This window comes from Zootoca vivipara, chromosome 16, assembly GCF_965207765.1.
Source record: "Zootoca vivipara chromosome 16, rZooViv2.hap1.1, whole genome shotgun sequence".
Taxonomy (NCBI): domain Eukaryota; kingdom Metazoa; phylum Chordata; class Lepidosauria; order Squamata; family Lacertidae; genus Zootoca; species Zootoca vivipara.
In genome coordinates this window covers 35,110,593-35,135,252 of record NC_142599.1, presented here as the reverse complement: position 1 = coordinate 35,135,252, position 24,660 = coordinate 35,110,593, and the positions used below count along the sequence as shown (strand labels likewise).

The following is a 24,660-nucleotide window of genomic DNA, read 5'->3' as shown; positions in this document are numbered from 1 at the left end:
GCCCGCCGACACATCCATCCATGAGGCAGCCGGTTACCCGGATGTGGCGGCTAAAAAGGGGACCCATTAAAAAGGCGCCCCGCGGGGAACTCCGCCGCCGCTCGTTGGCCTCACGCGACGCCACTCACCCGTCCGGCGGAGCCAATGGGCGCCGCCAGGCGGGAAACCCCGCATCCGCCTCGCCGGACCATTGGCCTGAGCGATCGTCGCTCAAACCGCGCCACCCAATGGGCGTCGTAGCTGGCCTTTGGGAGGCGGGCCGTGCCCGGCGGGGCCCGCTGCCCAATCAGAAGCATTGTTTGTGGTGGGTGCCGGCTCCGGCGGCGGCTGCTGGTAGTGGTGTCGGTGGCGCCGCGTCTGCTGTCCGCCGCCAGCCCGCCCCTTCCCCTCCCGGCTCCCCGCGCCGCCCTCCGCTCGGCCTGAGGGGCCTCGAACTCCACACGCGAACACCCCGTCAGGTGAGGGGGGGGGGAAGAATAAAGGGGGCGGGGCTGAGGTGGTGACTGACAGGGGCAGTGCCCTATGGGGGTCCCCCAGCGGGGGGGCCTTCAAATGAGCGGGGTTGTGAACCAGAGTGTTTTTTTGGGGGGGTCAGTTGGAATATTAGGGTTCCAGCGGGGTGAGAGGTTTTGTCTGCCGCACTGGGGTGTGGGGGGGCCACCCCGTGGCCTTTGGGCTTGTGGGGGGGTGGGGGTGCAGTGAGAAAGACCTTCAATTTTGGAGGGGGGAGGGGAGGGGTGCCATCTTGAATTTTGCAGCTTAAGGGTGCGGGGGGTGGGTGGGTGTCTGCGTGGCGTGATATTGGGGGCGCCACCCACGTGACTGGTGGGGAGGCTGTCCTTTTCAAGGGGTGCCTCTAGGGCCTTCATTGGATTTTAGGGTTCAGAAGAAAGCAGTCTGGGTTTTTTGGGGGGTCGCCTGTTGCCAAACAGGAGCTGCTGTGTTGGGGGGGATGTCATTTTAAATTTTGGGGTTCAGTCTGGGGTCGGCCGTGTGGTTTGGGGGATGCCTTTCAAAAGGTCCTTCTGCTGAAATACGAATTGTGTGCTGGGGGGTGTTTGGAGGAGCCATCCTCGATATTGAGGTTCAGAAGAAGGGGTAACTGGAGCTTTCCTGTTGCAGTGAGGTGAGATGCCGTCACGGTGGCTTTTGGGCCAGGATGTGTGTGAGCCCAATGAGGGATGGGGTAAGGTGTTATTTTTAAGCAGGCACTATCATGGAAATCGGGGATCTGTCTATATGGGGGTGCCATCCATGTGACTTATGAAGCTGGAGGATGGGTGCGGAGGTGCCTTCCATCGATCTGTCTGGTGTCATGTGTCCTGGCTTTTGGGGTTCAGAAGAGGGGAGTGTCTGGGGCTCTCTTACTGCAACAGAGAGGGCAAGGTGCCATCCTAACACCCTCGGGATTGTGGTGGGCGGGGGTGAAGCCTTTTTTTTAGGGAGTGCCGTTCTTCATATCGGGGTTCAGGAAGAGATTTACGGACACTCATTTCTTGTAAGGCATTTACATTACGTTACTATCTTGTGAATATTAAGCTAGGTAGTGAATAGGTCCTAAAGGATTTGGGGAGGCACTCCTTTTGAGAGCACTTGTTAGGAGCTGTCCTGAATATTGAAGGCTAGAAAGTGGGGGGGGGAGGTGTCTGTGGGGCACAGCTGATGCAAGCCATGGAGGTACTGTACCTTTCTAGTGACAGGGGTATGTATGGGTTACAGGAAGGGGGTGTGCATCCTTCCCCTGCCATCCTGAATATTGGGAGTTCCAAAGCGAAAGAAAGGTGGGGTGGATTATGAACGCTTGTCTGTTGTGGGGTGATTGTGATGTTGTGGATCCAGTTGAGGGCTCTTTTGTGAGGTGTTCTGTCTTGAATATTGGGGCTCAGTAGTGGGTTGTCTAAGGGCAGGGAGATGCCATTCTCGTGGATAACCATCTGGGGTTTTATGTGGGTTAGATGGAGGGTCAGGATCTCATTTCACAGAAGCCTGTCATCCACAGTCATTGATACAGAAGGAGATGCCTGTGGGGATGTATCTATTCTGAAATGTGGGGGTGCTGCTGTGAGAGGGTTTTGGCTGCAGTGGAGCTGTCCCTTTTATTTTTGCGGGGGTTCTTGGGAGATGGGGGCATTTGGTTGAGAGTGGTGCTCTTTTTTCTGGGATGGGAGTAAGTTTTCAACAATAAAGTTACAGAGGACAACTTTAACGAATGAAGCCTGAAGTGGGGTTTATTTTAGCCTGAATTTTTGGGGGTGGTACAGCAGAAACTGGGGGTGGTGATGGAGAATCTTTGGAAGATCTTTTTGGACTGAATGGAAGAAATGGCAGAGATTAAATACTGATGGGGAGAAAAAGCTGTAAAGGAGTTCCTCTTAGGGAAGGTGAGTCTTCAGGGAGTTTTTCTGTGGTGTTACTTGAGGATGGGGGAGAGAAAATGATAAGCCCGGCCTAGCAGAAAAGCCCTGAACGGTATCTCCTGCTAAGGGGTGACAGCACTGGCAGGGACAGAAGATAAAATGGGGGTGTACACCAGGCCTTAACTGCTAGTTTTCCTGATGGGAGCGGATTGAGGTTTTCGGGTGTCGCTGGCTGAGTATTAAATTGGCATGTCTTGGATCGGTAGACAATGCAACGATTGCAAGGAGCTTGTTTTAATGATGGGGGGCACACAGCTAATATGGCACCGAGTCAAGAGGGTGGCAGTGTCTGTGTGTGGAGTTGGGGTACCTGCTTTACAAATTGCAGCCATCCTCTCAGGAGAAGATGTGGGGCTTGTCTGTTGTTCCTTTCCACCTGTGGGGTGGGATGCTGGAAACCCTGAACCCTGCTTTGGATTTGATATGGGGGGGGGTGAGCCAGAGAAAGCAAATCCACTCTCGTGCCCCCCCCTTCACTGCTTTTTCATCTCCAGGCAGGCAGGGGCACTTGGAGAAAGGCAAGCCTCTCCACAAGAGCTTGGGGTGTGTGGTGAGGGGAGTTTATCGTCTGTCTCGTCATCACATAATCCTGGTGAAGGGTTTGAAGTGGAGGCAGCTGAGAAATGGGGGCTGGGGTGGGATCATTTTAAAAAACCAAAAAAAACCCCAACAACCTAGGGTTGTCTTCCCTCCCAAATCTGGACTGCGTGAGTATCTTAGCCTCTCTCTCCCCCCCCCCCCGCTTTATCATAGATTTAAGAATTGGGGGGAGGGGAAGCATTGGCACCCCCCTCATGCCTTTTCTTCACAGAGGCTAGAGTGAATCTGCTTTCTCCACCCACTTAGCTGCTGCTGGTGCCGCCACTGCCTCCCCTGTGGGTGGTAAGAGCAGGCTACTTGCATCCTTCACATTAAAATAATAATGATGATGGGGAGGGAGCGACTTCTCTCTCACACACACCCTGGACGCATCCTTCCTAGCCAGTGGGGCAGAGGTATGCCCTAAGGATGTTTCCTAACTGGAGAGGCACATGCCGGCACTGTCTGAAGAGCCCTGTGGGGACAGCGGGTGATGCGTAGGACTCCTTCTCTCTCCCCCCCCCCCCGCCTCCTTCTCCTCGGAGAGGACATTTTATTTGGGAGTGTGCTGCTTTCTTGTTCTTCTGCCAGAGTGGAGGGTTAATGCTTCGGAAGCTTTGACCGGAGATGGTGGAATCTACTGTGGGGGCGGGGTGGAGGCGTCGGCGTCTGGCCGCCTTATTGATCGCCTCCACCTGACGGTCATCACCAGTTTTTTGGGGGGGGGGACACAATTCCGCTTTCTCCCCCATCCCGCCCAGCTGGGTTAAGGGGAAGGTTTTGTCGAGCACAGAAAGTGGGTGGGGAAGGGGTCCAGCCCCTCATCTGGGATTACAGGAGGGAGGAGAGGACGCATGGTTGTAACAAGCAACCACTTAGCGAGGACAATGGTTATTAAGCATCATGCGCAGCTGATTGGAGGAAACCAAGTCTAATTTTTTGTGCGTTTTGGGGTGGGGTGGGGGTACTGCTTGCAGCTCCAACTTCCTCAGTGTACCAAGTGGTGGGTGGGGAGGACTCCCCTCCTTTGGAGATTTGGAAATAAAACCCTCCCAGCTTCAATCCTTAAGGCAGATGCGTTTCAAACTGCCCGAGGAAGGAGCCGCTTTGCTGGATATTGGCGCCTTTTTTTACTGGAATGCCAGAGCCCCACCCTAGCCCAGGGCCACAGTGAGGTGTGTGTGTGTGTACACCAAATTACTGTGTTGGGCACATAGGTAGGTTCCTGAGCTGGGAGGTTTTTTGGTTCGGCGCTCCCTGGCCTGGAGCCCTTGTGGGACGCCTCCTGATGGAGCCGATGGGAGGAAGGGAAGTTGAACGTTGTCTGTATAAACTGGAAAAACCAATAAAAAAGTTCTATATTAAAAAACAAATGCATACACAGTCTGGGCCATTGTGCAAAGCTCTTTAGTTTGCTGCAGCAACAACCTGGTTTTGGAAGATCTCTGGGCATGGCTGCTGAGCCTTCATTGTCATGTCTTGGTGCGGTACAAATCTGATACCTAGTTCTTCACTTCTGTCGGATTTGCGCCCACAAGTTTAGAATTCCTTTCTCCACCCCATGTGGGTTGTTTAGGACTGGGCTTTGGAGCACCTGACTTGTAGGGCCACTGCCATGAAGAGAACAGGATGTAGCCCAGTGTGATACAGGGTACCTGTTTTGCATGCAGAAGGTCCCAGATTACGTCTTTGAATAGGGCTGTGAAAGATCTGTGTCTAAGGCCCTGATGTGTGGCTAACATAATAGTGTTATTCAGAAGTTGTTGGACTCCCTGGTCCCAGCAGCCTTGGCTAGGATGGCCAATAGTCAGGCTGCTGAGAGCTGCAGTCCAGTAACTATAAGGCATCATGTTGGTTCCCCCAGTACAGAAATTGAGTTTAAAAGAGGATTTGACACATTGATAGGATATGCCTATCAATGGCTGCCATCCACAAAGGCTATGTCCCACCTCCCCACTTTGGCCAGTATACTTTTGAACACCACTTGCTAGAAGCCATAGGAGGGAAGGGTGCTATTGCACTTAGTTCCTGCTTTTTCAGGCTTCTCCTTGGGGCATCTGGATCTGTTTGGCACTGTGGGAACAGGATGCTAGACTAGATGGGCCACTGGCCTGATCCAACAGGGCTCTTCGTAGGTTCTTGATACTGTGCTAGATGGACCGATTCCCTGTGAGGCAACTTCCTGTGTTCCTAATTTAGGTGAACACCTAGATTTTAAAACTTCTTCTCTCCCCCATCTGCCACTTCCCGCCAACCAGTCAAGACTGGTATTGGTCCAATGCCAGTGGGCTGGGCCCTTACTGATCTTTGCTGGTAATTTGTTGCAACCAGTTGGTTTGGTCCAGCTGAACAATCTGTGATTGGACCCCATGTCCCCATTTTACTTTTGCTGTTAAAGCAGTTGGAGGGGGTAGGTGGGTGGGCTCCAACCTGATTGGTGCTGGGGAGCATTTAAGCCATCTCCTTTAAGCCCTGCCATGCTTCGATTCTCCTCTCAAGATGCTGTCAGTCCCCGGGGACACAATAAGGGTTTCTGGCCCTGATCCTCACTGTTCATCATCCCAGAATGATTTGAGAGGAGACCCTGTCTTAATACAAAGTCAAACCCATCAGTGTTGTCTACTCCAAGGGTGGGGAACCTGTGCTTCCCACCCACCCCCATTTGCTGCTAGACTACCAACTCCCATGTGTCCCAGCCAGCACATTGCCTCACCCATAGTTTCCCAAACTACTGAGTTCATTTACCCCCTTTAATGAGTCATCATTGAGCCCAAACCCAAATTCTTAGGGATGTGCATGAAATAAAGCCAAGAAATAACAATATACAATCAACATTTATTAATCATTGGTCACCATTACTAGGAATCATAATACATTTAAAAAGAAATATCTTATTAAATTCAAAGCTTCCTCATTGCCAAGGGAAGTGCGCTCTGTGCATGCTCATGACCTTTATTCTGAGGCTTTTTTTGCGCTATATATCATTAACTTCTTTCCCACTCCTAAGTTGTTTTCAGGCTCTTAAGTTTTTCATTCCCCCACCTCACAATCCCATCAACCCCAGGGGGCCAGTATTGACCTCTTTGGAAAAACCCTGGCCTGGCCAATGGTCAGGGGTTATAGGAGTTCCAAGGGAAGCACAACATAAGAAGTCAGGCCATTGGTTCATCTAGCTTAGAACTGCCTGCACTGACTGGCAGCAAGTCCAGGATTTCAAACTGGGGTCTCTCCCATCCCTACATGGAGATGCCAGGGATTGAATCTGTGACCTCCCTCATGAAATGCAGTTTCTCTGCCATTCCCCAAATATTTCCTGTTCTACTCTCATGCACAATTTATGCAGTGCATCCACAAAATCGGGTTGCTGTTCTCAGTGCCAATGCCTCTAGATGCTATGAGGATTACCACAGAGAAGTGCTTTGCTGCTGGATTGGGAAGGCCCAGAAAGCAATAGAAATTTCTGAAAGTGGGCCTCCTGTGCCCCCAGAAATTGTTGGGGAGGGAGAACTTTTGATAAAAGTTTTTGACAAGGCTGTAAATGGCTTTTCCTCTTGAGTGCCTGAATGCCCCTTCTTCCCAATCTGCAGTGTGGAGATGCAGTCAGTGACTTAAATATTCCCACAAGCTGCCTTTCCTGTTTCCATAGAATATGATGCAATTCCAAGCTCCTCAAAACATTTATAGAGCTCAGCTTGCTAGGCAGTAGAAAAGTGTAGACGGGGGTGGGGATGGGGGGTAGAAATGAGATCTCCCACCCATGTATCCTCTCTTACCCCTCCTGACTGGTTTTCAGTGGGGTGGGGGCACCCATATTTAGCCTGCAGGTGCCAGAGCATCAGCAAAGGGTGATCAAATTCAAACCTACCACGTGGGCATGGTGACAATAAAATGGATGGGGAAAGTCATGTCCTACCCCTCAGATTCCTTGGGAGGAAGTGCATAATTTTTTTTTTCATTTTTAAACTCCATTTAAATTCCATTCATTTCAGAGCCCATTAAGTACTCGGACAAAACGAACAGCTTTGTCCAGATGGCTAACTGCTAGCAAAGTAGACATTTGATCAGTAGATATGAAGAAAGTCCTTATAGTAAGCACAGTCCATTAACAGCACCCCCATCAATTTGTTCCCTATAAAAGAACGCTCTTAAATTTGCTTTTTCCACCATCTGTTGTTCTATGCCCTTTCTTTCTGCCTTAGGTGGGGGTTGTTCTTAACCTCCTTGCTCATAACATGGGCCCCCGGTTCTAGCACCCTGGTTCTAACAGCAGAGAGCGCCACAGCGCTTTCACTGGGATCTCCAACCTTCTTAAGCCCATGTGTACATCTTGCATGTTTTGAGCGAGTGCCATGGGTGCCACACACAACCTGTTCCCTTCTCTCCCACTTCCCAAGGATGGTGCCCCCCCACTTCCAAGAGCTAGAAAGTGCACATACCCTCCTTTCACTTTCCCAAGAGATCTGAGTAAAAGTCAGATATGATAGAATTAACCCAAGCCTTGAAAAGCACGCAGAGGTGAAAGAGGAAGTGGGGAAGGACGTCACTCATCCAACTTCCTCTTTCAGCTGTGTACTTTTTAAGGGAGACAAAGGGAACCACCCACACTACCTGATGACCTAGGGGACAGTGATTAGTGGGGGGAGCCTCAGAGGGTTTGCCAGCACCATGGGAGGGCCTCAAGGACACCATTGCACCCATGGGCACCACACTGACAACCCCCTAAGACATTGTGGACCACAAAGCTATGAAACTTTTTCAGGCTTTATTCCAAATGTAGGGATACAGGCAAGAGTTATACCAAGGGCTTGGGAAAAGCTTCTAGCTGTCGTGTGACCCTCTTACTATGTCCAAAAATGTGGGTAGGAAATTGAACTTCCTGCTGTTCCTGATAGGGGTGGAGAGGACCTCCTGCATGAAAATGCCTGTTTAGACTTGTGGGGCTTCCCAAAGCTTTTTGAATGGCCAGGGCGATACGGTATATTCCGGCGTACAAGACGACTGGGTGTATAAGACGACCCTCAACTTTTCCAGTTAAAATATAGAGTTTGGGATATACTCGCTGTATAAGAAATATGACCCAGTGTATAAGACGACCCCCAACTTTTGAGAAGATTTTCCTGGGTTAAAAAGTAGTCTTATACGCAGGAATATACAGTACTTCTCTCTCTTTTTAGCTGAGGATGGCGAGCTGTGCCTGGGCAGAACAAGGGAGCTCCAGTGAAGGTGTCTGGAGGGAGCAAAGGGGAGGAAAAGTGCAGTGTGACCCTTTTAACTGCACCATCCTCATTTTTCTGAGGAGGGGTCTCATAGCGATGGCACCTGTGCCTCCATTTGAAGATGCCACAACATGAACACCTTATTTTAAAAGAACGGGTACGCCTTTAAAATGCTAGGTATTTTTTAGGATATTAAGACTGAAATGTGCCTCCAGTTAACTATCAGTAGTTTGAGAAACAGTGTTGAGCTTTTGACTTAGAACAGGGGTGGCCGACTCCCAAGAGACTGCGATCTACTCACAGAGTTAAAAACTGGGTTCAGATCAATGTTGTTGAGCTTTTTTTAGGGGGGGAGGAAGGGGGATGCAGGGCAAAAATATTGAGATTTTTAAGGGGAGCCAAAGTTTTTGAGCTTCTTTGGGGCGTGCCAGTGATCTGCCAGTGATCTACCACTACTGGACGTCTGCGGTAGATCACTGGCAGATCACTGGCACACCCCAAAGAAGCCAGACTTAGGAGATGGGCCCCCACCTTTAAACCACACTTCTTCCCAAGGTCCCATGTCCATGTCTCCTTCTTTTAGTCAAGTGGGGAAATTCAGGCCCTGGAGCCAATTGCAACCCACCCCGACTTCACTGCCTGGACCTTAGGAATCTCCTTAGGTTGCACACTCCAACTCCTCCCCTCCTCCAGTGTTTTTGTCTCACTGGAATGTACCCTTGAACTCTGATAATGCTGCTTGCTTGCCTGCATAGAGGATTAGAGAAGGATGTGTGTGTAGAAACAAGCCAACTGTAAGAAGGTAAAATTTACATTTGTTGCTCCTCCCACTTTTGCCTCTGGCCCTGCCCACCACTGGAACTCAGGCTGAAAGGGGTTCCCCCACCCCTGAGCTACGTTTTGGGAAATCTCAGGTACCCAGTTGACTAGGGGTTCTTCCCCCCCCCCCCCGATCCTGCCTTTCTATCAAACTTGGGGTTATTCTTCTCCTAGCTTCATTTGGAGCCAGCTTCTAAAAATTTCCTACTGACGCCTTTAAAAATTTAAAGTTGTTTCCCGGCCCTTGCTCTTTGTCCTTGCCAATAAAATACTAACTTTGCTCTTTTGGTAACAAGGCACATTCTGTGAAGTCAGTAGACATTTGCCAGATTTGCAAAGAATTCAGAGTGTGGAACTGGGTGGTGCATGTCTGTTTGTTTTAGGCCGGGATACTGTCCCTTTGGAGTTAAAGCTTTAGGCCAGTGTTTCCCAAATGTCTTAACCAGCCTAACTTTTTAAAGAAATAGTTGTCAAACAGTAGCTTTCCATTAACATGGGTGTAGGGAACCTTTGACCCTCCAGATGTTGCTGAACTACAACTCCCATCAGACCCAGCAAGCATGTCCAATGGCCAGGGGTGATGGGAGTTGTAGTTCTCCAGCACCTGGCGGGCCAAAGTTTCTTCACACTTTTAAGTTCTGTTGCGTCAAAAATGGCGTACGTTTGTTCACTGTTTCTCCAGAGGGTAGGACAAGCACCAGTGGCAGTGAGGCTGCATAGGATATATATATATCTATGGGTCTGGACTGTTGATGACTTGAAAAAACTAAACCAGTTCCCCACCATGCCAAAAAATGTGCATGTTAGGAAGAAGAATGGAAGCATGTTCAACCTCCTCTGTTAGAGTCATTACATGCCTCTGAATTCCAGATCCTGGAAATCACAAGTGGGGAGAGTTGCTGTTGACTCGGGTCCCGCTTGCAAGCTTCCCATCGGGGCATTTTGTTGGCCCCTGTGGGAACAGGATCCAGCAGGGCTGATCCAGCAGGCCTCCTCTTATGTTCTTAACTTCATTCTTACTAGCCTACCAATTTTATGTGCATAATGTTGGGGAGCAGGGATTTGAGGAACATTTAGCCATGCAGACATTCCCCACTGCCTTTAACTCTCGTCAAAACACAGATATTTACCACCCCACTGAGAACTAAGACCCTAAGTGGAACAATGTAGAGTTACCTTGGTTAACAACTAATTAGGCCAGAGGCGGCCACAGGATAATCTCTGCTACCGCCTCCCCCCCCAAAAAATGGTTTGAAAGAAGCAGTCTGTTGTAGCCAATAGAATAGATTGTGCTGCTTCAGAATGTGGTAGGCACTCAGACTACATAGATTGTCAGGAGAGCTGCCATTGCAACCTACAAGGATCCTGTTCTGAGCAGGGGATCAGACTAGATGAGCTCTTAGGCTCCTTCTAATCTTCTGGCATGCTTTTATTTTTTACAAAGTTACAACCCATCCTGGGACATTATGGTGAAGGGCATTGAAAAAATCTGATAAATAGTAATACTAGTTAGCACCTGAACCCAGGGCAGCAATTCATACAGAGCAGTGATGGGAAAACCTCCTCTGTGGGTGAGTACTGCAGGTTCACTGAATTTCTCTCTCTCTCCCCCCACCGTAATTTGACTTATTTCTCCTGATTGGCCATTGATTGCACTGCATACTTTTGAAATTTACTACAGCAGAGCAAGTTCACATGGCAACTCCTGCCCCCCCCAAAGGACCCCCCCCCCAGCTGTTTCTCCACTTGCTTCCTTTCCTGCTCCTTTGTTAGGCTCATTTATGTCACTTGGTGGCACCCATCAACCAGCCACTCGGGGCTGCTCAGCCTGCAGTCTCAGTTGGCGGTATTGAATCCTGCTTCCGAGAGGAGCGCGGACGACATTAAGTGAGATGGATAACTGGGAACTGTTCGGGAGACAAGATTTTTACTGCTGACTAACTCCCTCTCCCTCTCCCTCTCCCTCTCCCTCTCCCTCTCCCTCTCCCTCTCCCTCTCCCTCTCCCTCTCCCTCTCCCTCGGTTTGCTTGTTGGGGTTTCCATCCTCTCTTCTCTCCCCCACCCCCCAACCCTTACAGTCTCATTCTTGTTTGTATGAGGAGCAAGATAATTCACTTTAATGAATTATAAAACTTGTTTCACTGCAGTGGGTCTTCATTTCCCCCCCACCCGCCCTCTTCTTGCTGCCACAGATTTACTGTTTGGGAGTGGAACAGTATTAAGTTAGATCTCATTCCACTTGTTTCAAAAGACCACAATTCCCTGGCTGGTATGTGCAGTGGGAGCTCCCGTGAGATATTTCACTTGGGTGAAGGGATGCTTGCTAGGGGAGAAGGTTGGATGTGAAAGAGAGGTTGTTGGCTCTTAGCAAGGATCAGGGCTCGGGCCACCAGAACCTGGAGGGTTGGCGGGGGGGGGAGGCAGAAGGAGGTACATGGTCCTCATCCAGGCAGGTCTCAAGCTCTAGAGAAGGGATGGGGAAACTTTTCCAGCCTGGGGGCTGCATTCCCTTCTTGGCAAGATATTGAGGGCCACTTGCCAGTGGTGCGTAGTGCCAGAGGCAAATGTGGGCAAAACAGGGAATGTATATTTTCCCTTTGTACAGTAGACTACTACACACACACTCCATTCATACAACCACTGTTATCAAAATTCAAGGACAGAGGGTGGAACCTAGCAGAGTCCCAAGAGCCCAGATAGAGAGGGTTGGAGGGTCGTATTTGGCCCCTGGGCCTCAGGTTCCCCACCTTAGATGTCACTAAAGCTGTCATGGCTGTTTCAACAGGTGTTCTTCCAAGGTTACATAGTGAAACTAGCTGCCACCCCGTTTGCTGCCTAGCAACCCAAAGCCAGGTAATCCCAGATCTTACAGTCCTTGGGATATCTCGTATCGGCACTGGGACAGCCTGAGAACGATGACGCATGTCCTTTCCCTAGGTCTTAGTTGCAGGTGGATATTACTTGAATATTTGATAATATCTGAGCAGCCCATTTTTTGCAGGGGTGGGATTGGTAAAATGCCAATCCACTTTGGGGCTGGGCAGCCATAAGATTGTCCAGTCTCCTAACCCAAAGTATTTGTGAGCAACTTTCCTTCTCGGACATAAAATCCCTTCCCGCTTGCATTTTTAAGAGCTAACTGTGGTTAGCGTTAACATGTGCACCAATCTCAACACCAACCATGGTCAGTTGCAAATTTAAAGATGGAACCAGGTTTGCAAACTCTTGGTTTGAACTTACTGTATATTCCTGCGTATAAGACTACCGTACTTTTTAACCCAGGAAAATCTTCTCAAAAGTCGGGGGTCGTCTTATATGCTGGGTCGTCTTATTAATATGGCGAGTATATCTCAAACTCTATATTTTAACAGGAAAAGTTGGGGGTCGTCTTCTACGCCCAGTCGTCTTATACGCTGGGATACACGGTAATCACAGCTAAGACGAATTGCGCCCATGACTAGCTCTGAAAAGGATAGTTGTTCTGGGAAGGGAACAGGGACTCCTAACAAAGCTCTGGGAAGGGAACAGGGACTCCTAACAACTCTCAGAACACGTAACAAACAACAGCTCCCAGAATCCTTTTGGGGTAAGCCGTGACTGTTTAAAGTGGTATCATACTACAGTGGTGCCTCGCTTAACAAATGCCCTGCTTAATGAAATTTCCGCTTAACGAAAGGATTTTTTGAGCGGAGGTTGCCTCGCTAGATGAATTCGTTTTACGAAAAAGTCGTCTAGCGAATCGCGGTTTCCCATAGGAATGCATTGAAATTCAATTAATGCGTTCCTATGGGCAAAAAAAATTTCAAAAAAAATTCAGTGCATTCCTATGGGATTCGCTAGACGAATTTTTCGTTATAAGAAAAGACCCGTGGAACGAATTAAATTCGTCTAGCGAGGCACCACTGTACTTCAAATGTACGGCACAAATGTGGCCTTAAGTCACGTCCATTGGTGTCAATGGATATACTGTACTCTGTGCATGACTTAGTTGAAGACAACCCAAGAATTTTCAGCTCAGTTCCACTAGAGTGCAGGAAAGGCACAGAATATCAGCTTTTCATTTCAATTTTTTATAGCTCTTGTGGGCTTATTTACAAGGCTGGGTTAGGGGACCAGACTGTGTCGTCTACGCTTGGCTTTGGCGGTTCCAAAAGCCCTCTTTAAAAGTTTCCTGTTTTCATCCCTCAAAACTTGGCTTCTCTTCTTGAAGTTGTACACAGAGTTGCAGTGCTTTGATTTTGGCAAATCTGGAGGCCGCCTGTATGGAGACGCTGTTCAATTACATTCTTCAGACCATCTTAAATTGTCTCGGGAAGTGGTGCAGGTAAAGATGGCTACTACATCTGTTTGTTTGCTTCGTGTGTGTTTGTTAAAAAAAGATAATTGGGAAGCTTCTGCCATCTTTTTTTTTTTGCCACAAGCAAACTCCTCACCCGCATTCGGAATGAGGGCGGCTCTAGCGTGCTTCTCAATTTTCCCTCCTTTTTGAAAGAAGAAAATCCATCTGTTCCGGATGCTGGCATTCAAAATGGTTGCCTTACCCCCCCCTCACTGAACAAGACCAAATCGATTACGTATCTCTCTTCCGCCGCCACCCCCCCCCCTTTTCACCTCTCTCCCTGAGTCATTCTCTAACTCAGGCAAGTCTCCCATCCTAATTCAATCAGGGGCGGTGTGTGGGGGGGGGGAGCAGACTTCACAGCGGTAAAATACTTGAGGGCCTTCTTTTTTCAATAGCTTATTGTTCAGGTTTCCTCGACCATTATGGGGAAACAAACAGCCACAAAGGGGGGGGGGAATCTGGGCATTCAAATGGGTGCTACCCAAGAGAGGTGGGAGAGAATACCTCACATTCCTATGCTTCAGAATCAAATTCTCAAGGCACCTGGGTTTGGGGCTCTTTTCTCTCTCCCCCCTCCTTTCTTTCTTTTAGCCCAGGTGTCTAGTATACTTACCAGTTTGGCAGTATGGTTGGGTGGCAGAGTTCCACCAGTGCACAGAAAAGTCACAGAATGCCACTTCTGCAGTTTTATTTTGATTTTTAAAAAATGGTTTCTAGGCCTTATGGCTGCAGAGGTAGGCTTGGTTATGTGCGAGCAACGCCAGCAGAAGCCTCTGGCTCCCACTATTCCAAAGGTGCCTGAATAAAGGTTGTATCCAACTAAGTCTTACTCAGACGCATTGATATCAATTGACTTAAACAGGGCACATTCACACCACTGTAACAGCACTTTAAACCATCCCTGAAGAATCCTAGGAACTGTAGTTTGTTAAGGGTTCTGAGAGTTCTTAGGAGACAACCCCCCTCCCATTTCCCTCATAGAGCTACAATTCCCAGAATGCACTGTGAAGAGTGATTGATTGTTAAACCACTCTGGGAATTATAGCTCTGGGAGGGCAATAAGGGTCTCCAAACAACTCTTGTCACCCATAACAAACTACAGCTCCCAGGATTCTTTGGGGTAAGTCATGACTGTTTAAAACAGCATCATAGGTCTTGACATATATCAATCAATCTCTTTTACAGTGGAACCTCAGGTTACGGCGGGGATCCGTTCCGAAGGCTCCGCCGCAACCCGAAAACGCCGCAACCAAAAGTGTCGCGTCTGCGCAATTTAGCGCTTATGCGCGTGCACGAACCCAGAAGTAGCCTGTTCTGGTACTTCCGGGTTTGTGCCAGTCTCAAGCCGAGGGTGACATAAGCTGGAGGCTCCACTGTATTGGCATAGAAAAAGTGCATCATATACATGGATCTTGACATATACAGGATGTGAATGTGGCCTTTGTCAAGTCCATTGATACCAATGATTCTACTCTGAATAAGATGTAGTTGGAGACAACCTGAGGATTTTTTGCTCAGTTCTTCCAGAGTGCAGGAAAGTCACAGAAGATCATATTTTAATTTCATTTTTAAAAGTTTCTAACCCTCAGGCCTTCAAATACAGGCTTGGACGTGCGTGTGAAATGCCTGCCTAAACCTCAGGCTTACCCAAAGAGTGGCTGCATAAGATTTTTCAGCTATCAGCAGAGTAAAAAAAAAAGGTAAAGGTAAAGGACCCCTGATAGTTAAGATGACTCTGAGGTTGCAGCGCTCATCTCGCTTTACAGGCTGAGGGAGCTGGCATTTGTCCACAGAGTACCTCATGAATGTTTTAATAACTCCCCTCCCCCAATATCTAATAGTAGCAGTGCTAATTATATGCAAGTAAGCATATACAATTCATAAAATACAATTTTATGCTGGTTGCAGAATTAAGGCTTCTTGAGCGCAGAATTTGGGTTGGCTTGGGTAAGGATTTTGGTTTGTGTTTATGCATACAGGCATGCATAACTTTAGTACAAAGTACAGTATCTGCAACCTGTTTTTAGTGCAGAGAGACTCTTTCAGGGAATGTAAGTATGTAAAGTGCGCTACAACGGGAAGGTGCCCATTAAGAACACAAGAGCCCTGCTGGATCAGAACCAGTAGCCCTTCTAACCCAGGATCTGGCCTCCCATAGTGGGCAGCCAGATGCTGCTGAAAGCAGAGCAATGAAGATGATAGCTGGCCCCCATTTTCTCCTAGCCTCTGGTATTTGGAGAGAGAGAGTGCTTCTGATCCCAGAGGTTCCATTTAACTATCACTCCCTCTAATAGCAAACTCAGGATGCTGAGTGTTGATGGCTTTGTGGTCAATATGAAGTTACTGAGTAACTTGTGGGGAGGTATCAATATGCTTAGGGGAGGACCACAGAATGGTGAGTATCTCCTGGCAGGGGTTGGGAAATGGAAACCAAGGGGGTAGAGGATTGGAATTAGAGTGTCCTGGAAGACATCGTGGTAGGCACCTGAACAGGAGCACTTCATGCTGCAACATTTTGTTGCAGCTCCAACTAGTCATGGAGACTAGCCATTGGCAGAGTTCTTCATTCATTCATCCTATCCCCATTTAAAACCAGAGACTAGCATCACATCTTTTGCCAGGGAGTTCCATCAGTTAATTCCATGCTGTTAGAAGAAGCGCTTTCTTTTGTCTGTCCTGAAGCTGCTACCTGATGGATTTCAGTGAGCCACTAGGAGCATTATACAAGCTTTTATTGAGCCCCAACTGGAATATTTAAACCAGCCTTACAAATAAGAAAGTATTGATGCTCACAATGGTTGTTTTGTTTGTTTTTAATAGTCGCCCTGCATTGTGTTATTAAGGGAAGGGGGGGGGATCCAAGGTTTTAATGAGGTCTCCCTACCTGTTGCTTGGAGGCAAGTCTGACTCACCATAGGCGAGTGAGCTACTTGCAAACTCGGCATTGGTTGACTGGGATATTCTTGAAGAAATCTTTCTAAAGAGACCCTAATTTTCCTTTTAAAAAACCAACAACCTCAAGCTGCATGTTTGCTATGAAACTACAGCATCCATAAATCTATGTACCTTTAAAAGAATGGGAATGGAGTCTGCTTTTTCCCCTCCCTGGTTTCCCCCTTTGCTTGCCCTCCCCCTTTTTCCTCACCAGAACTTCTCCCTGCCAGCCACACCACATTTCTTCATAAACCTTAACACCTTAGAAACAGAGTGAATTATACAAATTAAATGTAATTGACTTGATTTGCATAGTTCTAAGTAGAAAATTCAGAGTGTGTGGAGTGGGAGAGTTAGGATTTCTGTGAATTCCAGTGTGAACAGACCTGATTTACACCCCCAAGACTAAATTGTGGATCGGAACATAATTTTGCCCTTTCCCGAATTTTGTGATGCAATTCTCAGCTTTAAAAAAAAGTCAGGAATGTTTTCAAAATGTGTATATTGAGATAAAACCCATTGAGGAATGTGCCCATTGAGATGAACAATGCAAAATATAGTGGCAAAACGTTTATTTAAATTTGTGTTTGAACGTGTACCTTAAACATGAATTTTCTTGGAGTTTTCTATGAATAAAATTTACTGATTAACGTGAAGTCTGAACTGGGCTTAAAAACATGCACATGTCCGGTAGGCCATGACTGCAAAGAGACTGATCCATCCATCCCTAGAGGGGAATACACCCTGCCCTCTGCATAAATACCCATTAATTACCTTCCTTGTTTCTGTTGTGGGCCAGATTGGGCCACTTTTGCTAATAAGCTCAGCTTGGTTGGCGCCATGCTGGAAATTCTACAGTAATTATCAGTTTGAATTAGGGCCACAGCATTTTAGTTAGTTAAGACTAATCATATGAAAACATCTTTTGATCAACCAAAAAGCTCTTCTGGTTAATAAGCAGGCAGGGTGAAACCACTGCCCCACAGGCTCAAAGGCAGTCTCCCGCTGAGTACCATTGATTGAGGAACAAACAGAGCCGCTCTTTGCTGTGCTAGAGGGCTTCCCACTGTTGACATCTGGAGGGCCACAGTTGCTCTGTCCTGACCAGTAAACAGGACCCAGCCTGATGAAAGGTCTGAATTCTGTGGGACTCATCAAGCAAGATACCATTTTTGGCACAGGTGTGGTCATCTAGGGCGGTATTAGCAACCTTCCCAATAGTGTCCCAAAATTGACAATTTTGCTATCATGTATGTTGATGGCTGCCATATTCTTCTACAGAGGACCGGGGGGGGGCAGTTTTGTTACATGGTGGCATCTTGGCCAACCATCCCTTGTCTTGGATCAGCCTTTAACAGCAGGCATCCCTGAGGTGGACAGAAGGGCCTGGCTTGAGGCAAGCTGCTCCAATAATCAGTCATGCATTCCCAGCTGGGGATGTGCAAGAAATTCAACCCAGCTTGGGTTTTGAGGCGAGCTTGCATAATTCGCACTGTTCGAAACCACATAAGAACCAAAGGACACAGCCGTCCTCTGAAATCCACGCTTCGACGAATTTTGCAGTGCACTTCTCCAGCCTAGCAGCCCAGTAATGCAGGTCCTGGGGTTAAGGCATGAAAGAAAATGCATATATCATCGAAAACGCCATTTCATAATGCATAATATTAAAGGAAATTATTTGCTGGCAGTGGGACGGGGACGTGTACATTAGGCAAAATCAGCATCTAGTAGGCATGTCTATCAGGAGAAATTCGCACTCAGTTACTGATGAATTTTCAGGAGGACCGTTTTCTTTGAAAAATCACAAATTGACGGGGGGAATCACAAACTGAACTGAACTTGAGAAATGAGAAATGAAATGGGACAGCTTTGCCCATCCCTACTCCCATGTTGAGGCCAGCTTGCATTGGCCTTCCCATGCTGGTGGGAAGGGGGACTCAGCTATTGGAGTCAGCCAGGGTAGTACATGTGTTGCATTGCTACCTACTGTAGTAGAAAACTCCCTCCCCCCCCCACTTACACACACACATTTGTGCATTTGCTCACTTGGAAACATTTACTTTGGGGTGAGCCATCAGGTGCTTTGAATGCACAGCCCCTGAGTTTGGATTAGTCTGGACATATTTGTGATTGACCCTTGTGAGGGTGGGGGGCTGGCATCTACCATGGATAAGCTCTCTTCAACATAGAGCGGATGTGGGGAACCTTTCACTCTCCAGAAGTTGCTGAACTATGACTTCCATCATCCCTCACCATTGCCCATGAGTGTAGGGGCTGGTGGGAGTTGTAGTTCAGCAATGTCCTGACAACCTAACGTTCTCCCACAGTTGATGGAGAAACAAGGGAAAAAGACATGAGCAATGTGTTGGCTAAACTTTGGGTACTAAATTGAAAGCCACCATGAATCTCGAGATGGTATGGTAAGTATGTTGCTCTGTCTTTACAACTCTATGGTGAAAGGCTGATATTCCTGGCATTAGCCATTAGAGCAGGCACCCCCCAAACTGCGGCCCTCCAGATGTTTTGGCCTACAATTCCCATGATCCCTAGCTAACAGGACTGGTGGTCAGGGATGATGGGACTTGTAGTCCAAAACATCCGGAGGGCCGAAGTTTGGGAATGCCTGCATTAGAGTGCCAGCCACTTATATTTAATACCCAAAGTGCTCCTAAGGACTGGACTGGGACTAGGCCCCTGGCTTTCCACCCTGACCAATGGCCCAGATAGACCCGGTCAATGGTAGGTTGACAAAGAGTCTGGCCAATCAGGGCATGTTGATTAGATTTCCTGGTTTGTTTGCTCTGTTCACTTTTGGGCATGTGGGAGCCTTGGGGGGAGAGAGGTGTCTGTCAGAGCACTCATCAGTGCAATAATTCCTCCAATAGAACCTGCTGAGGGCACCTGCCTTGGAGCATTGGAGCCTAGAAGCAAAAATTGGTTCAGAGACCGCCAGGCAGAGCGATTTGCCGAATGGCCGAAACCAGTCTTGGAGGCGGCCCAGGAAAGTTTGAGCTGAGGAGGTTATCTTGGTTAGCATGTCTACATGGCTTTCCAGCCTACCTCGCGTGGCCTTGTAGCAAGAACCGAGAGTGTGCTGGCCTTGACACTTTTAGCACTTAGGTCGTCACAGTTGGCCTTGGGTTGGAAGATGGCATCTGCAGCTCACAGCTGACAAGGCATTTTGCAACAGCAGAGTTCGGAGGCAGGTTTTTGACCCATCATGCTCAACTGAGCACCCGTGACACATCTTGTGACCAGTATACAACTGTGAGGGGTGGGTGAGTGTGCCAAGGCTTCTCCCTTACTCAAGTTCTCTTTCACCCTCTCACAATATTGCGCACCTTTTTCTTTTTCTTTTCTTTTTTTTTGAATAATAGGCTGTGTGTTGGTTCCACCTTCCTGTTTTTGCTTGATTCTCCTCTTCACAAGATGTTCCACCTTGGGTGCTTCAGGTCAAAGGTGCCTCCCGACGGGACATCTTTAAAAAAAACACCAGCCAGCCAACCCACACCCATCCAGGGAACTTATTCTTAGCAGCTAAATGGTTAAAAGACCCTTGGAAGCCAATGCTTATGAATGAGAGAGGCAAAGTTTGGCCAGGTGCCAGGATATGCTTTAAGGAGTGGGGGCAACCCAGTGAGAGCGTGAGAGAGACCTGATGATGGGATCCTTATGGGGGGGGGAGGCAGGGAAGGGAAGAGGGGGCACCCGCACAAGCCACGCAGCTGACTGCCTCCAGTGCCACGACCAACTTAATTTTTATATTTATTTATTTTTTTCTTAAGCGATAATTCCATGTCCTGAGGTTACAAACCGGCTGCAACTGGTTTTATTTTTTTTCCTTCTTCTCTCCCCTTCCCTTCCCCTGCCCCCGCTAAGCATCATGGGTAAAAGTAAGCATCCCCCCCTTTTCTTTTGTTTAATATAACGGCACCACAGATGATTGGCAGGGACGTGCCCGTTCCACGACTGGGCTCCGGCAGGTCCCTGGAGGGGGATGGCACGCCGCGGCCATCCATGTTCCACCGAGGGGGCTTCTGGTGAAAAAGCACCCTGGCTTTCCCCCCTACCCTCCTCGTGGGCTGGCGAACCGACTCCCCCTCCATCCGTCTGTCTCTCCCCTCCTCTTGACAAGTCAGGGAGGGAGTGGGAACACGCTACCTGTAAGTATATTCCTCCCTTTTTTCTTTTTCTTTTTACTGCCTTAAAAATAATAATCTCTTTTTAAAATTATTATTCAAACAAAAGGTTCTTTAGGGATTAGCTAAGTCCTTTCCCCCCAAAAAAATGTTTCATCGCTCTCAAACGTCGGGTTTTGTATTTTTATTTATTTTTTATTTATTAAAAAAAAACCTTACTGTCTTGTCTAAATACAATCATGGATTAATTCATTGATTTTTGGCTTTTGACCTCCCTGCTCCCCCCCCCCTTTTCACATGGCTACCGGTCTGGAGCCACAGAGGAAGAATATATTTTGTGCTGGGGGTGGCATGGGCGGCGGTGGAGGAGGAGGCAGGAAGGTGGCTTATTTCGGAGAATGTGGCAAAGACATTCTATTGTCTCTCTGGCATGCTGATAGTTTGATCGAATACCCGAACCTTCTCTCTCTCCCCCGTCTCTCTCTCTCTCCACCCCCCATTTCCATCTCCACCCCCCCTTCCTTTTCATGTCAGCTACAACCCCACTCTGTGAATGGAGGCAGCCAGCTGACGACGGAGAGCGCTGGCACGGTGCCAAGGGCTGGGAGACGCGTTTGCGCGTGTGTGGAGCTTATACGGCGAGCACAAAGCAGTGGCAGGGAGGTGGAAGCGGCATGTGGGGGGAGGGAAAAGAGAGAGAGAGAGGCCTTCCTTGCGGTCTAGGAAATCGCAGCCTATTATATAAGGGAGTCTGCGTCACTCAGGCTGACGGGAGGAGAGTCGAGGGAGAGGAGAGAGAGAGGCTGGTCTCTTAAACCTCCTTTTGTCGTCCCCCCCTCCTCTTTTTTCATTCTGTTTACAGTGATCACTGAGCTAATGCTGATGGCTTATATTACCCCCCCCAAAAAAACTTCCTCTGCCTTCTTGCTGAAAGAAAGAATGAAAAAAAAACCCCACAGCTTCTAGGCAAGCCAGTGTTCCTGGAGGATTTCTTTGCCACCTTTCCTTGCAGAAGGGAGGGGAGAAGAACTCCTCTTACACACACATGCACTCCCCAACCCCCTAAAAAAAAATTGACCTCTCGTCTCTCTCCGAACTGACCCACTAAATTCGAGGAATGAGGCATTTCTACCTTGAAAGGTTCCTGGGTTCCTCCACATCCCTCTGAGTCAAAGATTTCGTTTGGTGGTGTTGCTTTCGTTTGCTATCGCAGAGCGGCTTTCATCGCCTGCTTCTTAATAATGTTGTCTGCTTCGGTTTGTTTGGGGCTTCGAAAGGGATGTGCCACTGTGGTGGTTCAGCTCCTGCAAAGGTATCCCATGTTTATGTTTTACTGGTGTGGGGTTTTTGGTGTTTTTTTTTTTTTGCACCCTCCACTTTGAGAAGCCGCAAAGTTGTGTTGGCCAGCAGGAGTTTCTCTGTTGTCAGGGAGAACGGCACTCTGTACCTGCTCGGTGTATGTATTTCCACGTTGCAAAGCTTCTTTAGCTAAGCGCTAGGTGAAAATTCACGGGGAGCTGAATTCAGTGGGAACGAAGAGTTGTGAGCCTGCTCTTGCTCAAAGGCTTCCACTCTGTCCATGGCTGAAATGAAACCCAAGGCCCTAAGAACAGGAGCGGCCAGTGCCTGTTGGGACTGGCAGGGCAGAAGGCAGAGAGGCCAACCATAGCTGGAGCCAAAGCCAAGGGCAGGCTGTAATCCTACAGTGAACACAATGGGGCTTCCTTTGCTGGTAGACTGCTCAGGCAGGGACAACAGTGGTGGCTGGTGCTCATTGGGACTGATGGGGTGGAAGATCAGGAGCCCAACAGTAGGTGGTGCCAGAGACAATGAGAGGCAGAGCCAACCAGTTCAAGTTTCCTCCCCACCCTCTTCTTGCTAAGTTCTACGAGGGTCAACATGGAGACCAAGAAGCTGGCAGGCAGGGCCACCCCCTGGACTGGTTGTTGTAAGTGGGTAGGTTGGGGCTGGCTGAGGGCAGATAGAGGTTGGTGGGGCTGTGCCTTGTTTGCCCAAGTGGACCACCCTCCACTGCATAAGAAGACCCCTGGATCTGTCCCTTTGGGCATTCTGTTTCCCACAGGGGCTGAGCAGGTCGCCTCTGCGAAGGCCCCAAGTAGACCATGAAAGCCATAGCCCATTCCTGTACCTGTGACACACATACACACAAATACACCCCCGGAACTGGTACTGGAGGTAAACTGCCTCTGAACCTAAAAGTTCCATGTAGCTATTGTGGATAATCACATCTGATCAGCTTACCCACTCTGAATGTATCTCATCCTTTCTCAAAAGGATGAGGAATCTCCAATGGACTCCTATCCAAAGGACTCCCATCAGCCCCAGCTAGCCATGGTCAGCAGTCAATGGAGGAGTATCCTAGGTGGATCTTATTGTCCAGCACCCCCTTTTCCTCACAGCGGCCTGCCAGGCCCTTCTGGGAAGACCACATCTGCACATGAAGGCAGTACCTTCTGTTTGACTATGGTTGTTGCCGAGCATTTGGAGGAATATTGTTGCAAAACCGGGTGGTTCTGCTGAGTTATCATGGCGAGCACCGATTGATGCTGAGCTTTAACCCTCTATGATGCATGGAGATGGTTGGTGCTGGTAAAGTACCAAGTTAAAGCCCCTGGCTGACTGCCGGATGGAGTTGTAGCTCAGTGGCAGAGCAGGCATTTTGCATGCAGAGGGTCCCGGGTTCAATCTCCAACATCTCCAGGTAGGGGCTGGGAAGGACGCCCCTCTTGAACCCGTGAAGAGTCACAACTCTATCCACTTGAAACTCCTTGTTTCAGTGGGAGTGAATGGACTTCTCTGAATGTTGTCTGCAGTCGCTCTCCTTCCCTTGCTTTCTCTCTCCCCCCTCTCTGCTCTCCACCAGTGGGAGTTAGAGGACTGGCCTGTGCTCCCCTGGCCTACTGATAGGACAGAGTTAGGTGGCAGAATCCTGAGCTGGTAGAATAGACTGTACCACTTTGGATTGCAAGTGGGGGCTACTGCTTTTAAGCATTCCCCATTCATTTATTAAAAATGAAAGACACCTAGCATCAGAAATGACTGTATCAGAGGAGAAGTTCCAGTCCAGCCTTCTCTGTCTGTGCTTATTCCCCCTGCAATGCAAAAAGCTTTCCAAGATGTAATCCACTCCCTTCAATCTGACTTGACACAGTCCAGGGTTTTTTTTAAGCCACCACCTTAAAAACCAGGCCTGTTCTGTAGAGTAATGTGGTTTAGAGCCCTAAGCTGGTAGAACAGACTATAACGTTTTTTAGACTGCAAGTCTGGCAAAGCATAGATCCCCCTCCCCTGCATTTAAAGTACAAAAAGATACTTCCTGCAAGTAGGAAACAAATGCAGCAAGAAATAGGCCAGGCTCCTTGCTGTTTTAGATTTATCCTTGGGGAAGTACCAGTATAGGTGTTTGGGGCTTGGGTAGCTGTTGATGTTTGGGGCTTGGGCATATGTCCCTCACTTGCAGCCTGGAATGGCACAGGGACTAAGGAGCGGTCATTAAGAAACCCCTCCTGAACACTCCATTCTGACTCTTGTCGTCTCCAGACAAGTGAACTGATGTGAGAACCCAGGTAGAGTTAGGCGCTAAGAAGGTGAGCCATGAGTCTGGAAGGTCCCCGATAAATTTTTTTATCCTCTGTTGGGAAGCCTTTGACTGGCCTATGGGCAAAGCTGGCTTTTGTTTAGCAAACTGCTTTTCCCTCACCTGCAATAGAAACATAACAAGAGCCCGTGGGAAATCCTCAGGCAGGACCTGAGCAATAGCAGCTCTCCCCGCTCGCGGTTCCTACTAGCTGCTGATAACCAGAGGCCTCCTTCCTTCCCACAGTGGAGTGAGAACATAGCCATCATGCTGGCAGCCACTGATAGCCGCATCCTCTGTGGATTTGTCTAAATCTCTTTTAAAGCCATCCAAGTTGGCGCCCAGCAGTACCTCTTGCAGGAGTGAATTTCATAGTTCAACTGTGCTTTGCATGGAAAAAGTAGTTCATTTCATCCCAAATCTTCCAACAGCTTCATTGGCTGTCACCGAGTTCTAGTATTAGGAGTAAGAGGTGTATACAATGATGAAGAAATATATACAATATAATTCATGGTGTAGAGAAAATGGATAGAAAGAAGTATTTCACTTTCTCTACACCATGCATAATTATGTTGTTGTTTAGTCGTGTCCGACTCTTCGTGACCCCATGGACCAT

The 24,660-nt window shown here is 48.4% G+C and overlaps 1 protein-coding gene across 6 annotated transcripts in view; it reads left to right on the top strand.

The window, feature by feature from the left end:
- Nucleotides 1–293: 293 nt before the first annotated feature.
- GATAD2B (GATA zinc finger domain containing 2B) overlaps nt 294–24,660 on the top strand; it is a 66,971-nt gene continuing 42,604 nt past the window's right edge. For 3 of the 6 annotated variants that reach the window (XM_088659969.1, XM_088659967.1, XM_035097919.3), the window contains exon 1: nt 299–458. The gene's annotated coding sequence lies outside the window, so the exon portion shown is untranslated. Of the gene's footprint in view, nt 459–20,246; nt 20,471–24,660 lie in introns of all 6 variants that reach the window. The other 3 variants (XM_088659966.1, XM_088659968.1, XM_035097921.3) reach the window with 3 other exon arrangements.